The sequence below is a fragment of the Marmota marmota genome, unplaced genomic scaffold, assembly GCF_001458135.2.
Source record: "Marmota marmota marmota unplaced genomic scaffold, marMar, whole genome shotgun sequence".
Lineage (NCBI taxonomy): Eukaryota > Metazoa > Chordata > Mammalia > Rodentia > Sciuridae > Marmota > Marmota marmota.
This window is the reverse complement of record NW_025999842.1, coordinates 30,134,870-30,148,753: the sequence shown is the minus strand read 5'-3', so window position 1 is coordinate 30,148,753 and position 13,884 is coordinate 30,134,870. Positions and strand designations below refer to the sequence as shown.

The 13,884-nt window shown below is 39.6% G+C and overlaps 1 protein-coding gene across 1 annotated transcript in view; it reads right to left on the bottom strand.

Annotated features, from left to right (window-relative positions):
• The window catches only part of LOC107154578 (sodium-dependent glucose transporter 1B-like), a 64,326-nt gene that overhangs the window by 27,877 nt on the left and 22,565 nt on the right, over positions 1-13,884 (bottom strand). The gene's annotated exons all lie outside the window — the stretch shown is intronic.

Genomic DNA, 13,884 nt, shown 5'->3' with positions numbered 1-13,884 from the left:
ATATATATATATATTTTTTTTTTTTAATTTAAAAAGGTGAGGTGAAGCCAAACCTTACAAGAAAAATGCAGCCAAAGGTAGGGCCTTGACCACTCCCTGGGTCTCCTGGATAACAGAGGTAGCCCAACATTCTTACCTTTGTTAAGTTGTTCAAAATCCTTGCCCTTGCACCTTGGACATCTGAGGTTTCTTGGTCTATGGTACATCTTTCAATCCACAAATATTTGTAGACCCTTATGTATAAGTGCATTAGCTTTCCCACATACTATCTCAATTAATCCTTGAAACACCACTCTGAATCCCACTTTAGTGCCACTTACAGATAGGAGAATAGAGAGCAAGTAACACCTTACCTAAGGACAGTCAGAGATTCAGTGGCTGTAGATGAACAGCATAATAGTAGCTAAAGAAAAAAAAAGTAGCTAAAGAAATAAATCTGGGTCCAATACTGTGGTTCCAAGCACACATACTGCCCCAAATCCTGGAGATAATTCCAGTGCTGTAAGGAAGTGGACCAGGGCATCAGTTCATAGAACTGCTGAGAATAACGTGATGCCATCTGAGAAGGAAAGGCTTTATCTTGCTTGTTTTTGTTTTTTGTTTTGCTTTTTGCAGGTCTGGGAACTGAACCCAGTACCTCACACAGGCTAAGCAAGCATTCTACCACTGAGCTACATCTCCAGTCCTTTTTATTATTTTATTTATTTTGAGACAGGGTCTGGCTAAATTTCCTAGGCCAGCCTTGAACCTTCAATTCTCCTGCCTCAGCCTCCTGTGTGCCTGTTAGCCTGTCAGGCCTTGGTTCTTTACCCACAGGCCTTATCTTCTTTGTCCAACTCCAGCTTTGTTTCCCTTTGCTTTTTAACCAACCAGACCACAGCATCAAAATGGGATATACATGTTTTCTTCATCATTTCTCTGACATGTTTTGTTTTCCACCCAGTTACTCTCTATCTCATCCACTGTGGCTACCAAACCACAAAGCTGAGTCATACCATTTCTTGCAATCGAGCTTTCTAGTTTCACCCATTGAATTATTAAATCCTAGCCCCATGTATGCCTATACTCAAGCAGCTTGAGAGACTGAGGCAGAAGGATCAGGAGTTCAAAGCCAGCCTCTGCAACTTAGCGAAATCCTAAAGCAACTCAGTGAGACCCTATCTCTAAATAAAATATTAAAAGGGGCTGGGGATGTGGCTCACGGGTTAAGCACCACTGGGTTCAATCCCTGGTACCAAAAAAAAAAAAAAAAAAAAAAAAAGTATGAATGATTAAATCCTTCCTAGTTTCCCTCAGAAATGGCTCTTCATTCTGCTTCCAACTGCCTATTCCTACTACTTTAGTTCTTGTCTTTCTCATTTCTTGTGTAGACGCTTACAAAATCTTTCTAGTTGATTTACAGTGTGTGTCTTAAAAATTTCAGTGAGCTCTTTCAAAATCAAGATGACAGATAACAGGACCTTAAAAATTAGAATCAGGCCAGCAAGAGGGAGGTCTTGGTTTTCGACATCTTTTATTTAGTTGAAACAATGCATGGAAATTGAATATTGATGGCAGGATTCTAGCTATGGTAGAAGAAAAACAATATGAGAGACACTATGGGAACATGTGGAAGAAGGAATTAACTCCACTTGAGAGGGCTGTACAATGTTTCACAGAGAGGGTGACATTTCATCTGGGTTTTTGAAGGGTACGTGGAATTTGCCACAGGGAAAGGGAAGTTTTGAGTAAAGAGCAACCATAAGTGCAAAATGTCAGTGAAATCCTAGGGCAGGGAGTTTATAAGGCAGATTCTGCTAAATGCTGGAGAAACACGTCCACAAAAGAGACACAGTTCCTACCTTTGCAGAATTCATAGAGTATTAGGGGAGACTAGTACTAAACCATTACACAAAATTTATATGGTTTAATAACCTATTTTACTCTTGGGCATTTGGGAGGATGTCTTTGAGAGAAATTTGTTGTGGTTGACATAAAAGGTAGAGAAAGAGAACAGAGGATGATGTGGGAGATGTAGGTTAGGTTCATATTGCAAAGAGCTTTGAATGACATAGGAAAGACTTTGAACTTGAGCAACTCATTTCTTTGGGTATATTGAGATTTAATACAACCAAAATTATTTTCATTAAATATCAAGTTTCACAATCATTCATCCTTGTCACCTAAAACTGAACCCATGTCACCATCGCATTCCATGCAGCCACCACGATGTACCTGGTCATCTCAGTGAGGAATCTGAGATCCTGCCTGCATGTTCCTTCTTTCTGTCTCCTCCGTTTATCATGAAGTCTTACCAATTTCACTTAAACATTCTAATTTTACTTAGATATTAGATATTTTACTTAGATTAGTAAACCACCACTGGGTTTACCACTTCTTAGATATTCTTAAAATTAGGCCTTATCTCTGTCAGAAAGCTAAATTACAAGAAATTTAGTTTAAATATCTTACCAGGTTTTATTAGAAATTCTAGGATTGGGCCAGATGCAAAGGTGCATGCTTGTTATCCAAGCAACTCAGAGGGCCAAGGCAGGAGAATTGAAAGCTTGAGGCCAACCTCAGCAACTTAGTGAAACACTGTCTCCATAAACAAATAAAATACAAAATTTTAAAAAGAGCTAAAGATGTAGTTTAGTGGTTAAGCTCTCCTGGGTTCAATCCCCAGTACCAAAAGGGAGGAGGAGGAGAGAGAAGAAAAAGAAAGAGAAAGAGAGGAAGGAAGAGAGGAAGGAAGGAAGGAAGGAAGGAAGGAAGGAAGGAAGGAAGGAAGGAAAGAAAGAAAGAGTAAAGGAAAAGGAAGAGGAAAATATATTCTCAGATTGAGCAACATCTCATTATGTAAGACAGAATGGGTGTTAAGATGAGCTGAGCACAAAATATTTAAGCTATGGAACTAACCTAGGTGCCCTTCAACAGATGAATGGATTTTTTAGAATGTGATATATACATACAATGGAATATTACTCAACCATAAAGAAGAATGACTTTATGACATTTGTCAGTAAATGGATGGATCTGGAGACTATCTGCTAAGTGAAATAAGCCAATCCCCAAATACAAAAGGTCGAATGTTCTCTCTGATATGTGGATGCTGACATACAACAAGGGGGTGGGGAAGAATAGAAGTTCAGTAGATTGGACAAAGGGGAATGAAAGGAAGGGAGTGGGGTAGGAATAGGAGACAGTAGAATTGACTCTAACATGACTCTCCTATGTACACATATGAATACACCACAGTGAATCTCCACATCAGGTATACCCAAAAGAAAGGGATCCTAATTAGAATAAGGCATACTCCATGTTTATATAAATATGTCAAAATAAACTCTACTGTCATGTATAATTGAAAAGAACAAATAAAATAAATTTTAAAAAAGATGAGCTGAACAGAAGCAGATGTAAATCTATATTTAAATAAAGCCAAGTTAATGTGTATATCAATTCTTTCAACTTAGTCATTCCACAAGGTAGACATGTTTCAAAATATCCTCTTGTGCATGATAAATATATATAATTTTTATTTACCAATTAAAATAGATAAATTAACTTAAAATCAATGATATATGTGTATTAATACAAATAAATTTTATATATGCAAGATACCTGGAAGATGCATAAAAATAACAGAGTGCTTGCCTCACTTAATTGGGTTTGTGGTTAAGAGTCTGGGATGTATAAGAATCATTCCTTCTTTCCATTTTTTTTTTTTTTTTTGGTGGTTGTTGTTGCTTCTTTTTACAATGTTGGGATCAAATCCAGTGTCTTGGGCATACTAGGCAAGTACTCTATCACTGATCTACAGCCCACACACCATATATATATATATTAAATCTCATATATATATATATATATATATATATATATATATATGCCTCAGACTTAAAATTACTTTTTTTAACTCACCTTTGTATTGTTTGATTTTATTATTAATTCATGCACATATTACCCATTTAAAACTAACAATGAAAAAGTGTGTTGTTTCTATTTCACGTTCCCATTGCTGATGGGCTCTGGTTATCATGACTAATTGATTAGATCTGAAGGAATCCATCTTTGCATAGTACCTGAGCAGAGAACAACCCTGGGCAGAGTTTGTGAGCTACCAGCCACATGTCTTCTTACTGATTTGCGAGAGCAACCTGCTAACTTATGGTCCATAATCTAATTTAGCTTATTTGGAGTTTATCATCTGGCCTTCTTGATCATAATAATTATTTTTAAAACTTCTAGTTTTCACATTGTTTAGATGATCTCATTTCCTGGAAAAGTGAGATTATTTTCTAGTTAAATTCCCATTTTTGTGGCTGTTTTACTTTTTCTGTGACAAGTACCTATAGAATAGGAAGGATAATAATAAATAGTACAACACCTATACTTATATGTTTTGGGCATACTAGGATATGGGCATACTAGGATATAGGGCATACTATGGATACAGATTTGGTGGGACTGCCATGATACCTTGTCCTTGAAAGGCACCTTGTTCCATTGTTGGGGTATAATGGAAACCTATCTTCTTACACTTTTGGAGGCTAGAAGTCTGAGATCAACACGCTTGCGACACTGGTTTCTCCTGAGGCCCCTCTCCTGTATTCTCTCTGTACCTGTGTCCAAATTTCCTCCTCTTATAAAATAACAGTCCTATTATATTAGAGGGCACACCAAAGGTCTCATTTTAACTTCATTGCCTCTTCAAAGGCCCTGTATCCAAGTACAGTCACGTCCTGAAATATTAGGGGCTCTGGTTTTGGCATATGGAAAGAGGAGATGGGGCCAAAGTTGAGCCCATAACCATGTATATGAAGCAGAACGGTAAGTCCTTTACAAAGATATCATTAAATCTCATAGTCAAGTCCATGAAAGACAACTGAGGAACAGAGACACTAAATAATGAGATCCAAGAAAAACAAGGGGTTAGAGTGAGAATGTGAACAGACAGACCCTAGATGTCAACCTCTTGACAACCACATCACACATGAGCTTTTCTCATTATACTGAATCCGCTAAAGTTTCCAAAAGTTGAGAGGTTAAAATGGCTGTTATGGTGAGCAACAGAAAAATACCATCCCCAAACCATTCCTTTCTCTAGGGTGGTAGTGGAGAGGCCCCAACCAGTACTCAAAAATAGTTTGTCTATTTCTCCATCTAGCCCCATGGAGCCTCTAGCAGTGAATAGTGTGATCAGAATGTGGCCACTAGGTCCACCCTCATGTCCAACCACATCCATGAAGATGAAGAAGGAGTGCAATGAAAAACGGAGCCTGCTTCCTCATGGAAAGCCCTGGAAACCCTTGGGTATCACACACTCCATTATACTTACGAGCTTGAAACCCTCTCCTTTCCTGCCCAGTGCCAAGGTTTTCTAGGAAGAACCAGAAAAGGCTATACTTTGCCCTAAAGGAAGGTCCCTGTCCCAAACAGAGTTCAAGGCTATAAATTTAGATCACTCAAAGCAGAGATGATGGCAACTGGAATTATCATTTATTGTAACTGTTATGCATTCATTTTTCTCAATTTCAATTTTTCCATTAAAAAATATTTCCCCTCAAGACTCATAGTGCCAAGAAGGATGGGAAGAGAGTTATACACCTGAATCATGCTCCCCATTAGGAATAGCGAACTACTTCTCACTGTGCTCATTTTAATAAGTGAAAAACAGGGCCAAGGTCACTGACGGCAGGCTTTCAGGCACCAGACCCTATAGAGAAAGGAAGCAAGGAGAAGGTTCCCAGGTTCTGCCCAATATCTCCATTTAGAGACTTCTATAATCATCTCTATTCAGAAATTATTAATCAACAATATACATACTAATTAACAGCTTCTTTGGTGGATTGGCAAATTCAGAATCTTAATATAAACTTCTTAAGGGAAGCTGAAAGGCCAGAGATGTTCTAGAACATGTGTAGGGTGAAAGTGCTTCTCCCACTCTTAGGAACTCACTACAATCATCACATACATTTTGAGGCACTCAAAATATTCTTTTTTTTTTTTTAGAGAGAGAGAGAGAGAATTTTTTTAATATTCTTTTTTTTTTTTTTAGTTTTCGGCGGACACAACATCTTTGTTTTGTATGTGGTGCTGAGGATTGAACCCGGACCGCACACATGCCAGGCAAGCACGCTACCGCTTGAGCCACATCCCCAGCCCAATCAAAATATTCTTTACTAATTTCTGAAGGAGTATTGCCAAGATCTCTCTCTCTATATATATATATATATATCATATATCAATTTATCTGCCTCTCTCTCTCTTTTAGTGGCACTGGGGATTGAACCTAGGGGTCCTCTACAACTGAACCACATTCCCAGCCCCTTTTTTAAATTTTGTTTTGAGACAGGATCTCACTGAATTTCTGAGGCTGACTTTCAACTTGTGATCCCCCTACCTTGGCCTCCCAGCAGCATTCATCTGTGCACCTGGCCAACTTCATTTTTTAAAAAATCAAAGAAACAATTAATGACAATGAATCTTATCTTAATTTTACATTAGTATTTAAATCAATAATTTGTGTAAACAAGCTATTAAATGGTAAAAAGCCATCATAAACAGTGAATTGACTTAAATTTAGATGTAATAAATCCAAAAGATCACACCTACATTTTTGAGTGCCTAAAATTCAAAATTGCTTAGTGAAAACTATGTAAAAGAGCAACCTGAAGAAAATCTGCAGTTGGTCTTGGTTTTGGCAAAACCTCACACAACAGTGTTGACTATTTCCATGACCTGACCATGCAGCAGTGGAGATAATAGAGGACAGGAGACCTCTTCCTCTCATCTTGTCCTTCAAAGGAAGTGCACAGAGTGTTAATCTTCTGCACAGCAGCATGGCTTAACCAAGCCATAAATTAGCCTAAAAAAATCCCTCTGGCCAGCAGAGGAGGATCCAGTTCCCTGCATTGTCAAAGGCAGTGGTTTTCAGCCTTGCCTGAGCATCACACTTACCAGGGGAACTTTCAAAATATCCACACTCAGACTCCACTGCAGACTAATTAAAATTGTTCTTAAGTAAAAGTGCTGGGCGTTGGTAATTGTGAAACACTGCCCATTGATTATTGTCAGCAGCCATAATTGAAAGCCACTGGCACAAAAGTTTATCAGTTGGATGGGGACAAGAATACATTCTGCAGTCATGTTTTTCCAAAACTTGGTTCTTTTTTCTTCCTGAAGCTTATGGGTTCTGGAGGGTGCAGAAGCAAAATATCACTTTGCCTTGCCTTCAATATTACTGAATGCTGCTCATACCACAGTTCAGAAAGAAGCCTTTGCATCCGAGGTAAAACAAAAATGATAGTGTCACCTAACTGGTTCTGATCTAAAAACAATAATACCTTGAACATGTCCCATAAACCTGGACTTTGTCCATGGTTTTTACCGTACTGCATCTGAAGACTTGTGATGTCTGTAAAAATGGCAATCACACAAGGCACTTCCCGTTTTTCCACCAAGAACATGCTAATGCACATTCAGAAACTTTCACAGTTTTTTAAATTTTTCCTGCAAATACTTGAGTTTTTTACTTGCCAAACAAGGCCTTCTCTATTCCCTTTGCAGGTAAATGTCTTTTTTTTTCTGAAATGCTTCTGTATCTGGCTCATTCTTCAACAAGGCCAAGGTCCAAAGGATATTTGGATCAGAACAGGATGCTCTCCTCCAAAGGGCAGAGTTTTCTGCAAGGATCAGGGAATGGCTAAGACCTGAGAACCTGCTCAGTTACCCTGGAATTGGGAGCTGAAACCCAGGATCCAGCTCAATCGCAAACATGTCCTCTTGACTCTACTGAGCAAATCTCAGTATTGGTGTCAGACTCCTCTGCTAGAGCCTTCTTAGGCAGGCTTGAGCAGCATTAATCTCTTCTCACTGTGCCAAGTATTCTTACCAAACTGCAAATCAAGCATGACCCCCAAAACAGAAAAATACTAAAAATGTTCAAACTTGAACACACCAGGAACCAGGAGTTCAGCTAGTTGCCTTTTTTGGAACTGCCTAAGAACAATTTCAATAATTTTTAACTAGATCCTCAATCTAGAAAATCTTACTTGAAATAATAAAACATACACTCAGTGAAGACAAGGATCTCTTTTTCTGTTTTTTAAAATTTTTTTAAATTTTAATTTGTCATATATGACAGCAGAATGCATTACAATTCATATTACACATATAGAGCACAGTCTTTCATATCTCTGGTTGTACGCAAAGTAGAGTCACACCATTCGTGTTTTCATACGTGTACTTAAGGTCATGATGTCCATCTCATTCCACCATTTTTCTTACCCCTAGTCTTTTCCTGTTTTATTCTGAGGGTCCTGATTACTGAATTTGGTAAATACTCAGACTATATGTGTTAAATGACTTGGAAACTTCTGTTCCAAAGAGATTAGGTTGTATTAATATTTCCTGCAAACTGAGAATCTGTTTATAGCTCACTCAAGTATAAATTTTCCCTACTAGAACTATGCCTTTCTCCCCACCTCGGAAAAAATCAAGCAGTCTGCTATCCTTATCTAATGGACTTTTCCAACATCATCTTCCGTTTTTTTGGTGGGGAATAGAGCATAGGTAGGTCCTGGCACATGCAAGGCAAACATTCTACCACTGAGCTACATCCCCAGTCCTTTTTATTTTATTTTGAGACAGGATCTCACTAGGTCGTCTAAGCTGGCCTCAAACATGTGATTCTCTAACATCAGCCTCCCAAGTAGCTGGGATTACAAGACATGCATCACTGAGCCCCACAAAAATGTCTGCAATTTGCTGGCATTTTGTTTTTTCATTCTGATTAAAAGGATAAACCAGGTCATCAGTCCAGGGCCTGCCAATCTCACTCAGGCACCTATTAGCAAGGTTCGTTCATCCCCTGGTATGGAGCGGAAAGGGGAATTTACCTTTTAACTAGAAGGGGCCCTGAATTTGGATCAGTGGAGGCAGAAACAGGGAGGAGGCCATTCTCTAGAAGGGAGAGGCAGCATCAAACCAAGGGAAACTCATGAAGGGCTGATCAGCAACTGCTGAGGTTAGGCCCAATAAGAACAATAGTGACTACTCAGGGCAAAAAGTTCCTTCTGCATTCTGGACCAGAAATATTCAGACTACGTGTCATAAAAAGGGAAGGACCGGAAGAAATCCCACAGAGGGGCAGACATGGGGTCAGAGAGGCAAAGAGCAGCCAGACCGTGGTTCCCTGAACACACACCCACTGCTTCTAGGCTGTCAGAGGGATCTTCATGTTTATAAACTAAGGAACACAAGACACAGGACCATTCAGTTATCAGAAAATCAGATACAATCTCAAAACATATGATAATGATACTTGGTACTCCCAGGACAGGAGAAGAGGTTCATTAATAGTCTATGGTGCATAAAACTTGCTAAAATCTCAAACCCTTGCCAAAACACAGAACAAAAATTAGAAGGAGAGATGATAAAAGGTTGAGGGAGATGCTTGACAAAAATCCCTTTTTAAATTCATTTCTTCCCTACCTGGATGATGCTGAACTGATATTAATGGGTAATACTTACTTAAAAGTATATATTCCCTATCTTCTTCCTATAACTTGTCTCTGCGGCATATAATGGATTAGGACAAAATCTCTACCAAATAAAAAAGTATATATTCTCTATCTTTTTCCATAGCTGGTCTCTTTTGAATAAACTTAATAAGACAAAATCTCCACCAAATAATAAAAATACACGGTAATATTTGCCATACTCCGCTTTTTCACTGCTGTAACCAAAAGACCTATAAGAACAGTTTTAGAGGGGGAAAATTTTATTTCAGGGCTCACGATTTCAGAGATCTCAGTCCATAGACAGCCAGCTCCATTCCTCTGGGTACTGGGGTGAAGCAGAACAATATGGCAGAAGTATGTGGTGGAGGAAAGAGTTTCAGGACCTCGCACCAAGAAGCAGAGAAAGAATTCACTCTCCACGAAACAAAATTTATACTCCAAAGGCACACCCACAATGATCCACCTCCTCCAGCCACATCCTACCTGCCTACAGTTAAGCCCTATCAGTAGATTAATACACTGATTAGGTTCAGTCTCTCATAACCCAATCTAAACTTCCTTGCATTGTCTCACACGTGGGCTTCTGGGGGACATCTCTTATCTAAACCATAATAATATTAAAAATAAGATTACCATATGATCTAAGTGGATGGGTATATAAAAAAAAGAACTCCAAAAGAATTAGAAATAGTTCTTGGAGGCTATTTGTGTTATTAATTGTATTAATTGTACCCACATTAATTCACAACAGCCAAACAGTTGAAACACCCAAGTGTCCACACACAGATTAATGGATAAATACAATGTGGAATACACAAAGATTGGAATATTATTCAGGCTGAACAAGAAATGTGACACATGCTACAGCATTGATGAACCTTGAAGACATTATACTAAGTGAAAGGAGCTAGTAATGAGAGAACAAATCTTGTATGATTCCACTTGTATGAGGCACGCAGAGTAGGCAAGTCATAGACAGTGAAAGGAGGAGGGTAGTTGCCAAAGGCAGGTGAGTGGGTAAAATGGGGAGTAATTGTTTAATGGGCACAGAGTCCCAGTTATGCCAGTTCATTAGGAGTGTCACATTGAAGAGTGGACTGTGGGACACCAGCCCCCTTTTCACACCCTTTTGTTTCCTGTTTTTGAGGTGAGTAGTTTGAATCTGCCATATACTCCCACCATGATGTCCTGCTCTGTGACAAGCTCACACAAAATGTGGCCGACTAATCATGGACTGGAATCTTCAAAACAGTGAACCAAAAGAAACCTTTTCTCTTTATAAGTTTCTTATTTCTGGATACAGTAATAGAAACTGTTTAGCACAGGAAATGTGTGCCAAGAAGTTGGGTCTCTGTCATTACTGTATGCCTGGGGATGTACAGGAGTCTGAAATTTTTTTTATACAGAAAGCCAGAGTGCTATAAGCAGAGGTTAATGGGTGACTCTGGTGACTCAGAAAACCAGAAAGCTAAGAAGAATGTGGACAGTAAAGATGAAGCTCCTGAGATATTCAATGGAAATGTGGACTCTATTAAGAATAGTGCTAGCCAGGCTCAGTGGCACACACTTGTAATCCTAGTGGCTCAGGAGGCTGAGGCAGGAGGATCAAGAGTTCAAAGCCAGCATCAGCAACAGCGAGGCGCTAAGCAATTTAGTGAGACTCTGTCTCTAAATAAAATACAAAATAGGGCTGGGATGTGGTTCAGTGTTGGTGCCCCTGAGTTCAATCCCTGATACAAAAAAGAAGGAGGAGGAGGAGGAGGAGGAGGAGGAGAAAAGGAAGGGAAAAAGGGAGAGGGAGAGGAGGAAAAGGAGGAGGAGGGGGAGGAAGGGAAGCACATTGGCAATGATGAGTTTTTACCTCTAAAAATGAATGAGGGGAGTGAATGGGAATGGAAAATGGTGACATTCGAGGTGACCAAGGTGTTTAGCTTTTCAACCCTGGGTAGTCACTGCTCTTCTGTCTCAGCACTTCTCCATCCACTTTGCCCAAATCATAAAACACAGTTTCTCAAGATAACACTTCCTAACACCCCAATTCTTTGGATTTATGTATATTTTTAGAGCTGATAAATGAAATTTCTCTTTTTCTAGGCACATTCTGTTTTTCTATTTCTGGAGGATACCAAAAACCTCATTAAGAAGTTTGATCAATTGCATGGGAGTATGAGCAGCTGAAGAGAAGAAAGAGATGAAATAGATGAAAAAAGAACACAAATCCTCAGATTACTAATATGCAAATCCCTAAGCACAAGCTGAGTAAATACCTTCAATTCCCACTAACAGCTTCAGAGAAAGGNAGACGAGGAGGAGGAGGAGGAGGAGGAGGAGTGCTAAAGGCCATCCTTGTTACACTGTTGGAAAAAAATGGAAGCATTTTGCCCGGGCCCCGAAACTATGTGAGAGGTTGAGTTTGAAGATGATGGGCTAGTTTCCTTGGTAGAGGATATTGGATAGCAGCAAAGCATTTAAGTAGTGATATAGGTATTACTGACTGCTTATACCTAAATTTACAGTGACAATTTGGCTCAAAAAGGAACAGAGCAGAAAGGTTTTTAAAATTCACAGTTTGAGCCAGGCACAGTGGTACACACATGTAATCCCAGCAACTGGAGAGCCAAGGCAGGAGGATTGCAAGTTCGAGGTCAGTTCAACAACTTAGCAAGACTCTCAGCAACTTTGCAAGACTTTATCTCAAAAAAATAAAATAAAAAGGGCTGGGGATATAACTTGGTGGTAGACACCACTAGATTTAATTCATAGTACTAAACAAAACTGAAAATAAAACAAAATGATATCTGAAGTGAAGTGAAATTAAGTTAAATTAAATTCACAGTTTTCCCAGATAAGGAACATGCATAAACTTTCAGAAAAGAGAGTGCAATCATTAGCACTGGTAATAAGAAGCCAAGTGCTTTGGACCAGAACTATAAGAAGGAGGACTTGAGAGCATCTCAGAGATCTGCAAGGCCACCCCAAGCTTCACAGGCTCAAAAGTGCAGAAGTGTAAATTTCTTTGAAAAACTTTCCTTTGTGGAAAGAACGCTGGTGCCTAACGTACCTATGGATTGGTTTCCCTGTATTCAGCTAGCAGGACACTCAGAGGCCACTGCAGTCGTGGTTTATGTGGGCCCATCAGGAGGGTCTATGGTGATAGACCTCAGCTTTGTGCACATGGTGCTAATTTTTCAGATAAGCAGAATAAGAGAGTTATTGGGTAATGGAGCCCTCTATCAATATTTCAAAGGAAACCCTGGGAAGCAGGGTAGTATGTGACAGGTGCCAGTCCCTATAAGCAGCTCCTTGGAGGGCAATACATGGATTTGTGGGGATGAAGGCAAAACTAAAATGGAGACCACAGGAAAGTCAATGCCAGAATTGTGAAATGCCTGCCAAGGGAAGCTGCAGGCTTCCCTTAAATAGAGCCAGCCAAGAAAGTGGTCATGTGGGCTAAAACAGCAATGCCATAGGGGTAGGGCTGTCCAGGACATGGGAGCACACTTCCTGCCCCAGTGTACCCTGTATGCTGGACATGGACCTGTAGGATGTAATGTTTTCCCTGCTGGGTTCAGGTCTCGTTTTAATCCAATCCCTCTTTCTATTCCTCTTGGAGGGAAGATTGACTCTGTGACTGTGCCACCATTGTATCGTAGAAGTATGTAACTTCCTTTTTCATGTATACAAGGGCTCACACCTAAGAGTTTGCCTTTATTCTCAGAGGACATTCTGAACTTGGAATATTGAACAATACTGGGACAGTCCTCTTTGGGAACTTTTTGCAAGTTCATATTGGGTGAATGGACAGATGGTGAAAGTGAGTTGGACAAGAGCCTTTTGGGGTTAGGGATAAATACTATAGTTTGGATCTTAAAAGTCCCCCAAAGGCCCATGTGTTACAGAGTCAGTCTCCAGAGCAGAGCTATTAGAAGTGGCGGAGCCTTTCAGAAATGGAGTCTAGTGGGAGGTCTTTAGGTCATAGAAACTGTGTGCCTTAAAGTAGCTTTGGGATGCTGGCCCCCTTCTCATTCTCTTTTGCTTCCTGGGCACAGGGTGAGCAGTTTTACTCCATCACATGCTCCAGCCATGATGTGCTGCACTACTCCCCCCCAAAAGCAGTCGTGAACTGGAAACTCCAAAACTATGATCCAAAGTAAATCTTTTCTCTTTGAGTGGATTGTCTCAGATTTTTGTTATAGTAAAACGAAGCTGACTAACACAATAGCCATTCACATTTTGGATTGTCTAATCCAGTAAATTTTCTAGTGTCCATTTCCCAATTTTTGCCACATTCTCATTAACATGCTTCTTTCCCTTGGCTACATTTTCTGTGTTCTAAAAGTTGAGGTGGGCAGTAGAATCCCTGTGGTAATGAGTTTCC